Below are 12,730 nucleotides of genomic sequence, written 5' to 3'. Positions count from 1 at the left end.
CAAAACAAAACCTTCTCCCTCCCACATTATTTACTGCATAATATTCATCAAAGGTTCTCTCAGTAATTGGGCTATGCAAAATTGATTTTATATAATAGCAGATTTGCATTTTTTTAAAAATAGGTTTTGCTGAAAAATTCGTATGTTGAGAGCCACTGAATCAAACGAGACGTATGCAAATGTTGAGCTCTGCCTTTCTTCACATCTTTGCAAAAGTAAGCCTGGCCAATTTTAATAACAAGCAATATATTTTAAAAGTATTTAACATATAATGTTTTTTTTAAAAAAAGAAAAGCAAGCAGGAAAATCAAATGCTACAGCAGGAAAATGAAAGGTGTATTGTTTTAAATACTTGATAATGCCTGCTTTACCAGTAGATGGCATGCTATTGTATACAGCTCTCATTTGTTTCCAACTCGAAAAACTATTTAGGAAATAAGACCTTCCAAATTGTATTGTTTGTGAAATACTATTCAGTTCCTAAATATATTGTCGTTATAGGTTAATAACTTCAAAATAGTGAGAAAACTGATCAACTAACATTCAACAGTGATATAGCTAGCATTGCAGTTACTCACAATACTGTAAATAAACAATAATAATAGTATACTGAGATGATTGTTCCTAATTGCAATGCCAGCACTTTGCCTTCTTTATACCTTAGGAATTCATTACCAACATGTCCCAGTAGTTAAGTATGAATTCTGGGCATGGACAGCTGCTCAAAAATTATTAAAATAGTAAGATTATTGCTAACAAAAATATGCAATTATGTACTTAAAAATAATGATAGTTTTGACAGTAAAAGCATCAAGTCACTTCCACACACAAACATAAATCCCTAAATATGCTGATTAAAAACTACCCTTTTCAATTACTCTCCAAAGCTGATAATTTACAGGTTTGAGCGATCTGCTATTCAACCTAGTATACTTTGTTTAATGGACTCTCTCACCATAATCAGTATCTGCTTAAATAATGCCTGTTAACCCTCTGAACTGTGAATGTTCCCTTTTAAAGAGTGGAATATGATTTATGCAATTTGCAATGAGCGATTCTGTTCATTGTTTTTCAAATGGTTTTCTTGGTCATAAGGAGGCCCCGTCTGACATCTCCTTTAAGAAGAGACTGGAAAACCCGTTTGTCTGGAATGCTACAGGGTTTCCTGCTTGGATTAGAAAACCTCCAAGGTCCCTTTCAACTCTATTATTTTGTTATCCTTTACCACTTCTTCTCCAAGTTTCTGCTTTGGATTCTCTCATCCTGAATCACCTTCTGGTCCACCAGCTCCTTTTCACTCCTGTGAGATCCTTATTTCTATTCTTCTCCTATCATCCTACTTTCTATCCTATTAGACAAATCTCTCTGCAAACATATGTGCTCTACAAAACCTTTGACACTTCTGTATTTTCCAACTCATCTTGAAGCTCACACAAGATCACGTTGCTTCAGTTTACTTCTGCTTCCACTTCCTTGTGACATCATTGTTTTTCTGTTGTTGTTCCCTTGTTTCTAAACTTTTTCATTCATTGGTAAAGTAGCCAGAGTTTTTGGAAGTTGGGTGCCGTGTAAAATAAATAAATAAACCTTTTCCTTCAAAGCAATTTAAATGCTCCCATCTCCCATATTTGGAGTCATAATTCTTGGAAGGCACCGGATTAAGGAGAAACATTCTTGCCATATTACTGAAAGGTTTTCCTAATTTTCAAGCCCGTCTACTGGTTATGTCAGTCCTTTGAACAAAATTTTTCACATTTTTCAGAGATGTTTATTATTAACCTCTAATTAACATATTTCAAATGGTTATGATGGTTCCATTTTGCAGTGGTATAATTTGCAATGCATGCATACAGCTGTCCATGCAAGAGTTCAAAGATAAGCAATTACAACTCAGATTTTAACTATTTTCTTGCTTAATAAATTCTCTCTGGATATTATATTTGCATATTATATTCCCAATGAGGGAGCATGCATTGTTGAATTTCCGTTTTCATTTTAGTGGATCCTGAACAAAGAAACAGCTGCCCTCCTACTTTTGATCTTGTTGGAGAAAAAGTTGACCCTGTTTCCTAAAGATTGCATTCTTGCACTAGATTATAATTTTAAATGACCTAATTTTGTTAGGCAAAGAACTTGCATGCTTTTAAAGCTCCAGAAAATTTTACTGACAAGTCAAAATAATAATTGAAATCGTCCTGAATTGTTTTAAAATATTACACGCTGCAATACGCGTGGTGGGAAAAATGTTATCAGCAATATACAAATCTCACCTTCTTGACTCAGCTTCAAATTTGTGAGAATTGTAGATGCATGGAAAATATACTGGGACAGAGCTTCCTTTTGGTTATGGTGCAGATTACTTTTCACCGTCTCTTAAACCAAAAGCTATTACATTTTAAAATAATTATTTGGCAGGTGAACTTGCCTTATGGGTCGGAATTGTGGTAACGATAAACAAAAGGAAATGCTTTCTCAGTTCTGTGCTATTTGTTTTAAAAAAATGGATGTTTTCTTTTTTAAAGCAAACTTTATTGATTATACAACCAAAATAACAAACACATACACAACATAAAAAGGAAAAGAAAAAGAAAACAAATAAAAACAATTCCATTATCAAGTCTGTGGTTCCTTATTTGTTATTATTGGTGTCACATTTACGACTAAGTCTTACTGTGAATGTGTAATTACTACCTCTATTACAATTTAACAATATTTACTAGTATATTTTCTATTTTTGTTCTATCCAATCATACCAACATTGCCAGCTTTTATAATATTCTGATGATTCTCTATCCTCAAGTGCTAGGGTTAATTTATCCATCTCTGCACAGGCTGTTATTTTCTGAATGATCATTAAAAGTTTCCAAAATTTACTTCTGAGTGCACATTCAATTTATCCTGCATTTTCCTTCCCCCTCCCACTTGATTTTTGGCCAGCTTAATAATTTGCACACTGAATTTCCTGAGCAACTGAGTACATTTTAGATATTACTGCTTTTCAATTCCAATCCTTTAGGTATGCTTTATGGCATTTTTGGTCTTTCTTGCATTCTGAGGCACTTTAAATGCTTTTAGGGATAGAAATGCATACTTCCAAATAATGATGATGATGATAAATAACCGGAAGACATAGCTATGACGTAAGAACAATCCCAATTCATTTCATACAAAAATATATGTGCATAAACACACAACAATTTTCTTAGAAATAACTAAATTTATATAAAAAATATGTTCCATCTCAAACATTTGTAATTACTGTGTAATTTATTGGGGAAAATTCCTCATACATTTCAACTGTATAAGTGATAGGTATCCAAAGTAAATCTAAAGAATATATTAAAAATATTTTAATACGTTGGCCTACTTCATTCCCACCTAATTGCATTACTTTATTATTCTGCAAAGCTCCTGAACGTAGGACAAGAAGCAATGGGTGGAAGCTATTCAAGGAGAGAACCTAGAACTAAGGAGAAATTTCCTGACAATCAGAACAATTAATCAGTGGAACTCTTTGCCTCCAGAAGTTGTGGGTGCTCGCTCCATCACTGGAGGTTTTCAAAAAGAAATTGGACAGTCATTTGTCTGAAGTGTTATAGGGTCTCCTACTTGAACAGAGAGTTGGACTAGACTAGAAGATTTCTAAGGACTTTCCAGCTGCCATTCTGTTATTCAAGTCCAATCATTTTCCTGTATTTTAAATTCATGTAAATACATGTAGATTTGATTTCATCTCAAGGCAAGATCCTTTTACAAAAGTTGGGATAAAAGTGCTTACTGTACAATGGTGATTAAGAAAGTAATCACCACTTTTAACACCACCACACAGTTAATATTCATTTGAATTCCTTAATTGACCAATTACAATGGAGCTGATCCTCCAGACCTTATTGTGAGGACAAATTAATAGCATCCAAATCATGATGTGATTTAGCCCTATGTATATAGTGGCATTTTAAAACTATCTAAATTACTATATGTTTTAGATAGGATTTAGACTAGGTTTTTAATCATTATTATAATTATTTTAATTTTTAAATACTCTATAGTGTGATTGTGATGTGGTGTTTGGGGCAATGTACTGGAGTAGCTTTCAAATTTCATTGTATTTGTAGAATGCAATGACGATAAAGCTATTCTATTCTATTCTATTCTATTCTATTTTATTCTATTTTCTATTCTATTCTGAGGAAAGCTATGAAATAAAATATGGCATACAGAATAAGCTTGTCTAGACAAGTCACTCAGGAACCAAGGTTGACCTGAGGGTCCAAAATTGTTATTCTGATTATTATACCAATCCCTACTGCACATATATCAAAAGGTCACAAGCTACCTCATCAAACAGGATGGAATTTAAAGAACAATTGCTGGTAAAATAACTTGAAATCTGTCTCAAATGCAACTTGTATTCCTACCAGCAACATTAATCCCGGGAACAACTTTTTATTTTCCTAGAGTTAGGGTTGAGGGCACCCGTTTTTGACTCTCCAGCAACGCATGCCAAACTAAATAGATAAAACAATGGCAACCAGAACAGGTGCATGCAGTCTAGGGACAACTAATCAGAATCACTGCCAAAGTCATTGGGGGGAACATTCCTTCCAGTCATGCTGTGAGCACCCCGGTTTTAAGTGTCTATGGAGATTCTCAAGTCATCCAGGTGATGGTTGTCCCAAAGGTGCTTTGTTCAAGAGGCAACTGGACTTTGTTTTTCTCTGTAGACATTTTGCTTCTCCTCCAAGAAGCTTCTTCAGCTCTGACTGGGTGGTGGGGAATGGAAGAACGTCTGCAAGGAGTATCAATCCTTCCCGTCCTTCCACTCAGATGAGTAGCGGAAACGTCTTCAAAGAAAAACCAGACAGTCCAGTTGTCTCGTTTTAACGCTGCAGCAATTCACCTTGAATTGCAAACGAGAGACGGAACTTGGAGAGCGCCTCGCTCGCAGGTAAACTTGCCTAACCAAACTCTCTTATGTCTCCTACCTCCAACCCCCACCTCCCTTTTAAGTCCTGCCACGAGTCCAGCTGCTGCATATGCAACGGAAGAACGGAGCGGCGGGTGCAATTCAGGAGCGCTCAGGCTCCCCCATTGGGGGTTGGGGTTAGCCGGGAAAGCTCCCCCAAGGCTGATTTTAGCAGCCCCACTAAAGGTTAACACACACCCCCTCCCCAGTCAATTCATACCCTCCCCAGCTGCTTGCATGGCAGTTTGGGCTCCTTTTCTTTGCAAAGAGGGTCCATCGCGGTCCTTCCAACAGGAACAGGTGGGAAACCCCAGCCCTCTTGCACCCCACCCCTAGGGACCCCCACCATCACGCCTGCGGGGAAGCGAAGGGGCGGGATGCAGCACCTCCCCCCCCCGCCCCCCTTTGCAAAGCCCAGGAAAAGCCTGGCGGACTCGAGTCCCGAGCCGCCGTTCCCGGAACGCGCCACTCCTCCTTCCACTCCGGCCAAGCAGGCAGGCAGGCTGTTGCCGGCCAAGCATCGCCCCCGCCGCCGATGTTCCTTTCAAAGCGCGTGCGCGGAGCCCCCCTCCCCACACCATCCCGGCGCGCGCAAAGCGGGCTGTTCCTCGCAAGAGTCTCTCCCCGAGGCTTGAGAGGCGGGGGCAGAGACTGTCCCGGCCGGCGCTGATCTCGAGCGGCGATTGGCCGCTGTCTACGCTGACGTCACGATCATGATGAGAATTAATGATCGGAGGCGCTGATTTCATTGTGTGACGCCGGGACCGACCCAGCCGAAACCGGCTGAATTCGGAGCCCTGGGGCCCCCCGTGGCCGCCCCGCCCGCCCCACAGAGCACGGTGGGTCCGGTAGAAGGGGGGGTGGGCTGGCGGCCGGGGACGGGGGAGGGGCGGGGAGGGCGCGCGGCCCCGGAGGGGGGAGGGGCGACGGTGAGGGAAGGTGTGGGGAAGGGGGGGCGGCCTTCCCGCCAGGCCTTGTCGAGGATGAGCCTGCGAGAACGGCCCTTCTTCGGTTTACGTCTTGGCGGGCAAGGGGCCGACGGAGAAAGGAGGTTGGGGGGGAAAGAGGGAAAGAATTGACGAGTTTCGGGGCTTCAGTCCGGAGCTCGCGGAGCAGAACTCGGGACGCGCATGCGTGCCGTTCGCTTCGCTCGATCTGCGGCAACCGACGCTTGGAACCGTCGGCTGGAGCGCGAGGGAAGGCTGCGCCTGCGCAGAAGAGCGCTCCGTCGCCGGACTGCCCTCGCTTTACGTACCTTCGTCTTTTTTTTTTTTTGTACGTAAAAGTCGATTTGGGCAGGCGGGGGGGGGGGGGAGGAGGAGGAAGGCGGCCGGCGATGTTCAAAATACCTTTGGTGTCGGTCCAGCGTTTGCCTTTCATGCAGGCAGCTGGTTCTTTAAATAAAAAAAAAGTGGTTTGCAAACATATCTTATGACATCTGTCAAAAAATGAGCTTTTTGAGTCATCTGCCTGGAGTTTGTCCGCTAAAATAATACCGAAATAGGCTTTGTCTATTTTTAAAAGTTATTTCTGCCTCTGCCTCAGTGCTTCTCGTGCTATAAAATGCCATATGAAAAATACAACAGTTTATTGACGTGAATCCAATCAGAAGATTTTCTGTATGTTTCATAGTGTTGTACCTGACATCAGACAGCTGGTTTCATTCAATCAAACATGGTTTGTTAAGCCATGGATTAGTGCAGGGGGGTTGGACTAGAAGACCTCCAAGATCTCTTCCAACTCTGTTATTCTGTTAAGTTAACCTTGGAGACCCTAAGTTCTGCGGGCCTCAACTCCCAAAATCCTCAACCAGCAATTTGACTGGGGGATTCTGGGAGTTTTGAAATCCACAGATCTCGAAGCATGCTGGCTGAGGAATTCTGGGAGTTGAAAGTACAGACATCTTAAAAGTTGCCAAGATTGAGAAAGACTGGATTAGAATATTATGCCAATGCCAATTAATGTGTGTCAAAAGGTTACATTAGGCTGCTACACTAATGATTCCTCTCTAGGAATCAAGTGATTAACACCTCTTGTAATTACAAACATCATTCCATGCTATTTATTTTATATATTTGTCAATCGCTCACGAGATAATAGATATAAGTATAAACATGAATAAGAAATACAGAAAATAGGTATGAATAAATGGAAACAATAGGACAGGGATGGTAGGCACGATGGTGCACTTATGCACGCTCCTTAATCTGCAACCGTAGTAACTGACCAGTGCTTTGAAAATGGGAGCATTGCAAGCTTCCGGTATTTCAGAAAAGAGTTTTTGCTTAGTTTAATTTAACTTAAATGTAAAGATGAGTATGCATTCCCCACTAGGAAATGCATGACATAGGCTCTGTGTTGGCTCAGTGGGTAAGATGCTGAGCTTGTTGATCAGAAGAGTCGGCAATTCGAATCCCTAGCGCCGCATAACAGAGTGAGCTCCGTTACTTCTCCCAGCTTCTGCCAACCTAGCAGTTTGAAAGCACATAAAAAATGCAAGTAGAAAAATAGGGATCACTTTCGTGGGAAGATAACAGTCTTCCATGCACCTGCGGCGTTTAGTCATGCAGGCCACTGGACCATGGAGACGACTTCGGACAGCGCTGACTCTTCGGCTTTGTAACAGAGATGAGCACTGCCCCCTAGAGCCGGAAACAACTAGCACCTATGTGCAAGGGGAACCTTTACCTTTACCTATTGTCTGATCTATTTATTTAATTTATAGCAATAGCACTTGGACTTATATACCGCTTCACAGTGCTTTACAGCCCTCTGTAAACAGTTTACAGAATCAGTATATTGCCCCCAACAATCTGGGTCCTCATTTTACCCACCTCGGAAGGATGAAAGGGTGAGTCAGCCTTGAGCCTGGTGAGATTCAAATTGCCAAATTGCAGTCAGCCAGCAGTCAGCAGAAGTAGCCTGCAGTACTACACTCTAACCACTGCGCTACAGAGGCTCCCTATGATTCTTTTCTATTCTATATTCTACTCTACTCTCTATATATTCTGTTCTATTCAGCTTAATTTGACTTTGAAATGAAATCTGTATTGCATTAGTCAGCTCAGCATGCTAAGAAAATTCTAAGTTTTCCTATAGTTAATATATTGCATCTTCAACATTTGTCTCCAAAGTAGGACACGACAGAACAAAGGAAGCTACCAAAAAAAAAAATCAAGCATAAAAATAGTCAGGCAAACAGGTGCCTGTGGGAATAAAATAAAATGGCTTTAATGTCATGCCTCAAATGCAAAAGCATGAATGGCATGTGAGCTTTGTGGAATATACCAAGGCAAGGTGTCATGTTGAGAGAAGCCTCAACTGGGAGAACAATGGAATAGTCCATTATGCTTTTGAGGAATGAGCAGCTTCATATGCATAGGCACGGGTCTTTCGTGGTTTCATTCATTTTTTTAAAGAACTGTTTGAATAGTGACCGAAAACATGCCAACAGTACAACGTCCAGGCCCTTCACTTTGAGGAAAGATACTTTTCTGACGATGAACTCTTGGTGCCGTTTTCTAGGGACCGTCAATCGGATGGGTGGTTATAGAAATTGAATGAACGAATAAATGGGTGAATAGATGAATAAAAATAAATAATAGATTCAGATGATACTGGTATTCTGTAAGACTTGTGCTTTGAATTACAGCATTGCTTAATAATTTCAGGGAGTGAGATGTGGCTTCAGAGCAGTACCCACCCATGATCTACAATATGGAGGTAATAGTGAGGATTGCTTATGTGGTTTATATATATATATATATATATATATATATATATATATATATATATATATATATGTATATATGTATATATGTATATGTATATATATATATATATTGCTTTGAAGTCATGACATGAAGTTATGTAATTTGTCTCGTCTAATTTTAAGCTGGCGTCAAGCTGAGGTTGCTTTGGTCAATCCGGGAGCTGGCAGCTGTGAGGGAGACTACATTCCTGTTGGTTCCAATAAATCTGTCAACCACGTGTTTGTTTTTTTAAAATTTTCAAAGCCTTATACCCTTCCTGGCCTCCTGACATGGGAGATACCAGTTTGCAGGGTCTCTAATCCATGTTTAGAAATTGGTATCTGAAGCTGGGGTGGGGTTTCTGTGAATGGTTAAGTTTCAAATCCATCCCTGTATATGTTTGTCTAATTTCTTTTTCATGCTCTCCAACTTCTATCTAAAATCCTGAAAAGATAATTGGGAATTGTACTATTACAATGGTTCTTGGTCGCCTGGTCAGCCAGATAGTTTTACCTTCCCCCCTTTTTACATATAATTCAATGTGGTAAAATTACTTGGTTCTCCTGCATTGCCCTTTTTTTTTGTCACCCCAACCCTATGAGGCTGGGCACAGAGAGAGAGCAACTGGACCAGTCATGTCACTGGCTTTCATGAGAAAGGAAGACCTAGAACTCCTGGTTTCATCACTCCATCCAACCGGCTCTCGTATTATTCTCTTGCAGAATAACGGAGTTGGGAGGGACCTTGGAGGTCTTCTAGTCCAGCCTACTTCTCAAGCAGGAAACCCTATACCATTCCAGACAAATGGCCGTCCAATCTCTTCTTAAAAGCCTCCAGTGATGGAACATCCACGACTTTGTTTCTCTTTGTTTCTCTACCAAGGTAGCTTTTGTTCTTGTTTTGAATCAATATCTGCCACAATAATAGCGTGGATATATGGTAGTAAATTGAAACATTCAGTCAAATCAAAGTTCCTTTCCATTAGGAAAAAAAGGCTGGCTTTCTTTCTCAAGTGGAGTTCTATCCAACCCTGGGGTTTTGTGAGTTGCAACTAATTGCACGTTGGTTGCAAACCAGCATTTGTTCTGTTAGCTTTCATATGTTGGACTTCCTATGTAGTTGCTCAGTTTGGTATAATGTTCTTCATTTTTCTGTTCATGCCTTCCCTACATAAACCTGAACAGTAAATTAATATATTTAGGGGAGAGTATGGGCAGCATCAATTTCTGTTGACTTTAGGTGGCAGTCTTTGACTAAAAGCTAGCTTATAGAAATTTCTGGGGAGAAACATACAGAATCACTCATTGTTCCAGAATCAGTATTTGTATGGTATCTTCTTTGCAACTTGTCAGCAAGGAACAAAATTTATATTTTATGAAATACGATATGAATACGAATCATTCTGATAGGGTGCATTGCACTGATTATTTGTTCATTCATTTCCTTCCTTTATTATTTTCACCACTCAAGGCAGTGATCACATCCAACACATCTTCCTTCCTCCTCCTCTTGTTTTCTCCACAACAACAACCCTGTGAGGTGGGATGGGTTGAGAGAGAGTGACTGGTCCAAAGTCACCTAATTGGCTTCATGACTAAGGTGAGATTAGAACTCACCCCGTCTGCTGGTGATTGGCCCTCAATGGCTTTGGCACTCAGCTGGCTTTCCTGGCTAAGGCAAGACTTGAACTCACGATCTCATGGTTTCTAACCTGGTGCCTTAACCACTAGACCAAACTGGCTTCCTCAATTATGGCAGTAAAGAATAACATCTACTCCACCTTATATCTTATGCATGCCTTTTTATCATTTGCTATGTGGCTATAGTAGTGGAAGGCTCTGTTTATTTGTTTTTTTGTGGCATGAAAATTACAAGAGGTTACACATTTATATATGGTTTTCCAATTAAGTCTAAGCTTGTGTTGATATGTCAATACTTGTGTTTTGGGTATCATAAGGAGGGGGGGGAAGGAATCCTCGGAGTGGTTCTAGCCAATTTAAGCCTTCTATGGAACTGAACATATGGTTTCCTTCACAATAGAGCTAGAGAAGAACAAATGTGCTGTTGAGTTTTTCGTACATCTTGTGTCACCTTAAAGATAAAGAAATGTGTCATGCCATTATTTTACATGTACCAGAAGCTACTTGTGATTAATGAATGGAATGGCTTGCTCCAGAAGTTGTGAATGCTCCAACACTGGAGGTTTTTAAGAAAAGATTGGACAACCATTTATCTGAAATTGTATATGGTTTCCCACTTCAGCAGAGGGTTGGACTAGAAGACCTCCAAGGTCCCTTCCAACTCTGCTATTCTGTTGTTATTATAGAAACAACTTAGTTGGCCTAGGTCACTTAGATGATCCTGTCAACGTTTTTGAAATAGAAAAGCATTCAGAACACTTCAATGATCTGTTACGGATGCATCTGATGGGATCACATTTATTTTAAAATATAGATAGTCCTTGACTTACAACCACAATTGAGTCCATCATTTCCGCTGTGAAGCGAGATAAGTGAATTTTGCCTGATTTTACAACTTTTATTGCCACCGTTGTTAAGTGAATCTCTGTTGTAGTTAAGTTAGTAACCCAGTTGTTAAGTGGATCTGGCTTCCCCACTGACTTTGCTTGTCGGAAGGTGGCAAATGGAGAAGCCAGAACAGTCACCAAACAGACTGTTGTAAGTCAAGGACTACTTGTAAGTTAATAACGGTAGGATGGTTGTTATCACTCAGCACAAAAACATTGAATCTCAGTGTAATTTGTGGGTTAATGTCTACTTTCTTAAGAGACATGGTGGCGCAGTACTGCAGGGCTAATTCACTGCTCACTGCCAGCAGTTTGATCCTGACCAGCTCAAAGTTGGCTCAGCCTTCCATCGTTCCGAGGTGGGTAAAATGAGGACCCAGATTGTTGGGGGCAATAGGCTGACTCTGTAAATGGCTTAGAGAGGGCTGTAAAACACTGTGAAGTCTATAAGTCTAAGTGCTAGTGCTATAGCACAGTGGTTGCCAACCAGTGGGCCAGGGACCACTGATGGTCCATGAGAAAATTTTGGTGCTCCGCAGAGTAATGTCACCCCCAAAGGAATTAATCCAGGCTGCGCAGGAACACAAGGCTGCGCTGCCCACATGGCCTGTGGGAACACAAGACTTGCATCACATCACAAGGTAGTGAGGAGAGGGGAGAAAGGGCCGAGGGACACCTGGCCTGGCCACTGGGCTGCTTCTTTCCGTTTCTTTCTTCTTCTTCTTTTGGCTGCATGCAAGGAAAGCAGCAAAAGTCTTTCTTTCTCTCCCCCAAACTCCACCAGAAATGAGTCTTTGGGACCTTGCAAGGCCTCCTGCTCCAAGAGGCTGTGCCAGCAAAGACTCGTTTCTGGTGGAGTTTGGGGGAGAGAAAGAAAGAAAGACTTCTGCTGCTTCCCTTGCATGAAGCCAAAAGTCAGTCTCTGTCTCTCTCTCTCTCCCCCTCCCTCCCTCCCTCTCTCTCCTTGTGAACGGAGCTGGAGATGGTATCCTGCGGTCCCAAATAAAGAATGATCGATCAGTAAGAAAACGGGGTAGGGAATTTTCCTGCAGACCTTTTGGGGGATTTTCCCAGGGTCTCTGCTGCTTTCTGGGAAAATGTCAGCAAGCCACCATCTGTTAAAATTCATATTAGTGGTCCACAGGAGTTAAAATTGTGAGTTTGGTGGTCCCTGAGGTCCAAAAGGTTGGTGACCCCTTCCATAGCATACCTACTGGAAATAACAGCTAACTCGCAATCTTGAAATGGCTTTAGCAGAAGTATTTTTAGCATTGATTTGTATCATTTCTTTGTTCACTGACTTCTATCGGAAGTCGTTTTCATTAGTGTTTGCTTCGTTTCAGCTATTGACTTTTCCGTCAAACTTGATGTCTCTCTGTTTAAAGAATGGGATCAATAGGCACCTCTGAGAACCTGATTGATAATCCCAATATATTGATGCAAGGTTGTCAAAAGAGGAACAACTTTCAACTGAGATATAGATCA

At 41.1% G+C, this 12,730-nt stretch overlaps 1 protein-coding gene across 6 annotated transcripts in view; it reads left to right on the top strand.

Annotated features, from left to right (window-relative positions):
• Nucleotides 1-4,883: 4,883 nt before the first annotated feature.
• Nucleotides 4,884-12,730, top strand: part of HDX (highly divergent homeobox) — a 31,059-nt gene continuing 23,212 nt past the window's right edge. Inside the window, exons 1-3 of one of the 6 annotated variants that reach the window (XM_087940970.1) lie at nt 5,665-5,805; nt 8,638-8,689; nt 9,441-9,600. The gene's annotated coding sequence lies outside the window, so the exon portion shown is untranslated. Of the gene's footprint in view, nt 4,949-5,540; nt 5,806-8,637; nt 8,690-9,440; nt 9,601-12,730 lie in introns of those variants that run through there. The other 5 variants (XM_087940971.1, XM_026703024.2, XM_087940973.1 and 2 more) reach the window with 5 other exon arrangements.

The sequence above is a fragment of the Pseudonaja textilis genome, chromosome 12, assembly GCF_049901715.1.
Source record: "Pseudonaja textilis isolate UNSWEBS1 chromosome 12, rPseTex1.2, whole genome shotgun sequence".
In the NCBI taxonomy this organism is placed as follows: domain Eukaryota; kingdom Metazoa; phylum Chordata; class Lepidosauria; order Squamata; family Elapidae; genus Pseudonaja; species Pseudonaja textilis.
This window is presented reverse-complemented; position numbering and strand designations above follow the sequence as displayed.